This window comes from Muscardinus avellanarius, assembly GCF_963383645.1.
Source record: "Muscardinus avellanarius genome assembly, chromosome: 3".
Classification (NCBI taxonomy): domain Eukaryota; kingdom Metazoa; phylum Chordata; class Mammalia; order Rodentia; family Gliridae; genus Muscardinus; species Muscardinus avellanarius.
In genome coordinates this window covers 102,264,051-102,267,686 of record NC_137788.1, presented here as the reverse complement: position 1 = coordinate 102,267,686, position 3,636 = coordinate 102,264,051, and the positions used below count along the sequence as shown (strand labels likewise).

Genomic DNA, 3,636 nt, shown 5'->3' with positions numbered 1-3,636 from the left:
GGTCACTCCAGCTCCTTCAGCCATAAAGGCCAGAAATCACAGTTAGCTATGAGTTAGCTAAGGCAGGGAAGAGATGAAAGCAGAGGGCAGGAGAGGAACTATGCCCCCTCTCCTTGCCACCTGCTGGATAAGAAGATGTGGTTGAATTTCTCATTGTTACAGTGGTCCTGCACAATACTAATTATTGAATTAAAAATAGCACTTGGGCTCATTGAACGCCGCCGCAGCTTCTCAGGTTTGTGTGATTTCTTCGCGGGCAGAGTCGGGCCTACACACAAGCCACAATGTCTAAAGGACCTGCAGTTGGCATTGATCTTGGCACCACCTACTCATGCGTGGGTGTTTTCCAGCATGGGAAAGTAGAGATAATTGCCAATGATCAGGGAAAACCGAACCACCCCAAGCTACGTTGCATTTACTGCACCGAACGACTGGTTGGGGATGCTGCGAAGAATCAGGTTGCAATGAACCCCACCAACACGGTTTTTGATGCCAAGCATCTGATTGGACGTAGATTTGATGATGCTGTTGTATAGTCTAATATGAAGCATTGGTCTTTCATGGTGGTGAATGATGCCGGCAGGCCCAAGGTTCAAGTAGAATACAAAGGAGAGACAGAGTTTCTACCCAGAGGAAGTGTCCTCCATGGTTCTGACAAAGATGAAGGAAATTGCATAGCCTACATTGGAAAGACTGTTACCAATGCTGTGGTCACAGTGCCAGCTTATTCCAATGACTCTCAACGCCAGGCAACAAAAGATGCTGGAACAATTGCTGGTCTCAGTGTACTTAGGATTATCAGTGAACCAACTGCTGCTGCTATTCTTATGGCTTGGACAAGAAGGTTGGAGCTGAAAGAAATGTGCTGATTTTCGATTTAGGGGCTGGCACTTTGGATGTGTCAATTCTCACTACTGAGCCGGGCGTGGTGGCGCACGCTTGTAATCCCCGCGCTTGGGAGGCTGAGACAGGAGGATCGCACAGGTTCGAAGCCAGCCTCAGCTACTTAGTGAGGCTCTCCGCAACTTAGTGAGACCCTGTTTCCAAATAAAGTATAAAATGGGTCTGGGAGTATAGTCTGGAGCTAGAAAGCTTCTGGGTTCCACCCCCAGTACCACCAAAAAAAAAAAAAAAAAAAAATTCTCACTATTGAGGATGGAATTTTTGAGGTCATATCTACAGCTTAGGTGGAGAAGACCTTGACAACAGGATGGTCAATCATTTTATTGCGGAGTTCAAGCGCAAGCCTAAGAAGGACATCAGTGAGAACAAAAGAGCTGTCCGACGTCTCCGCACTGCTTATGAACGAGCTAAGCGCACCCTCTCTTCCAGCACCCAAGCCAGTATTGAGATTGATTCTCTATGAAGGAATCGACATCTATACCTCCATTACCCTTGCTTGATTTGAAGAGTTGAATGCTGACCTGTTCCATGGCACCCTGGATCCTGTAGAAAAAGCCCTTCGAGATGCCAAACTAGACAAGTCACAGATCCATGATATTGTCCTGGTGGGAGGTTCCACTCGTATCCCTAAGATTCAGAAGCTTCTGCAAGATTTCTTCAATGGAAAAGAACTGAATAAGAGCATCAACCCTGACGAGGCTGTTGTTTATGGTGCAGCTGTACAGGCAGCTATTCTATCTGGAGACAAGTCTGAAAACGTTCAAGATTTGCTGCTCTTGGATGTCACGCCTCTCTCCCTTGGTATTGAAACTGCTGGTGGAGTCATGACTGTCCTCATCAAGTGCAATACTACCATTCCTACAGAGCAGACACAGACCTTCACAACCTATTCTGACAACCAGCCGGGTGTGTTCATTCAGGTATATGAAGGTGAACGTGCCATGACTGAGGATAACAACCTGCTTGGCAAGTTTGAACTCACAGGCATACCTCCTGTCCCCCGTGGTGTTCCTCAGATTGAAGTCACTTTTGACATTGATGCCAATGGCATCCTGAATGTGTCTGCTGTAGATAAGAGTAAAGGAAAAGAGAACACGATTACCATCACAAATGACAAGGGCCGTTTGGGCAAGGAGGACACTGAACGCATAGTCCAGGAAGCTGAGAAGTACAAGGCTGAAGATGAGAAGCAGAGGGACGAGGTGCCATCGAAGAACTCACTGGAGTCCTACGCATTCAACGTGAAAGCAGCTGTGGAAGATGAGAAACTTCAAGGCAAGATCAATGATGCAGACAAACAGAAGATTCTTGATAAGTGGAATGAAACCATCAACTGGCTGGACAAGAACCAGACGGCAGAGAAGGAAGAATTTGAACACCAGCAGAAAGAACTTGAGAAAGTCTGCAACCCCATCATCGCTAAGCTGCACCAGAGCACAGGCGGCATGCCAGGAGGAATGGCTGGAGGCTTCCCTGGTGGAGGCGCTCCTCCATCTGGAGGTGCTTCCTCAGGGCCCACCACGGAAGAGGTTGATTAATTCAGCCCAAGCAGAGATGTAGCATTGTTCCACACAGTAATACATTGAAGGGCCCACATTGGTAGCAAATTCTGTGGCAGTTAGTTGGGCTGCTATGGTAAATTACTGGCCATTTTCAATACTTGAATATGGAACATGTTCACAGGGAAAGCAAATAACATTGCACTTTATATGCACTGTATTGTAAGTGGAAATTGCAATGTCTTAATAAAACTATTTAAAATTGGCAAAAAATTAAAAAATTAAAAATAAAATAGCACTTGGAAGGCTGATACAGGAGGATTGTACATTTGAGGTCAGCCTCAGCAATTTAGTGAGGCCCTGTATAAAAATTTAAAAATAATTAAAAAAAGGGCTGGGGTGTAGCTCGGAAGTAGAATGCCCCTAGGTTTGATTCCCTAGTACCACCCCTCTCAAAAAAAAAAGTCGAACTGAAGCCATGTACACTGGCACTCACCTATAATCCCAGCACTTGAGAGACTGAGAGAGGAGAACTATAGGTTTGAGGCCAGCAGTGGTCTGTAATGCAGCAGGACTCTGTTTCAAAATAAAGAAACAGAATAGGGCAGGGGTGTAGCTGAGAGGTAGAAGGCCACTGAGTTCAATTCCTGGCACTGCAAAACAAAAAACAAAACAAACAAAACATAAAAGCTGATCAGGAAGTACTTGCCTCATTGTTAAAAGAAACAAGTCCAAAGTGAAGTCACTTTCTAATCGTGTTGCAGGTTAACATTCCGTTCAATGTTTCTGTTCAACAGTCTAGTTATATACAGATGAAAAGAGCCTTTACTTTGTCATTCCCTTGCTTTAAAAGGCCCCTTCCCTGCCTTTCTTTTGCCTTTTAGAATAAATTCAAACACCTAAGCGTGGAGTTTGATGTCCTCTGTTACCTGAGCTCACATTTATTTTTCAACTGAACCTCTTACAATAACAAGAGCTAACATTCATCCAGCATTCTTTGTGCTGAGTATTACACACTCAGCCCTTCACACAAGTTCCACATCCATGGACTGAACCAACTGTTCATTGAAAACATTTTTTAAGAAAAAGGATTGCATCTGTACTAAACATGCACAGAATTTCCCCCTTGTCGTTATTTCTTAAATAATGCAGTATAACAACAATTTACATTGTATTAGGTTTACAAGTAATCTAGGGATGATTTAAAGTCTGCAGGAGGGTGTGCATAAGTTTT

At 44.4% G+C, this 3,636-nt stretch overlaps 1 pseudogene across 1 annotated transcript; it reads left to right on the top strand.

The window, feature by feature from the left end:
* The first annotated feature begins 284 nt into the window (after nt 1-284).
* On the top strand, nt 285-2,441 carry LOC308261162 (heat shock cognate 71 kDa protein-like; annotated as a pseudogene). The gene is made up of 2 exons: nt 285-941; nt 1,188-2,441. The product of its transcript is annotated as a heat shock cognate 71 kDa protein-like (transcript).
* Nucleotides 2,442-3,636: the final 1,195 nt, after the last annotated feature.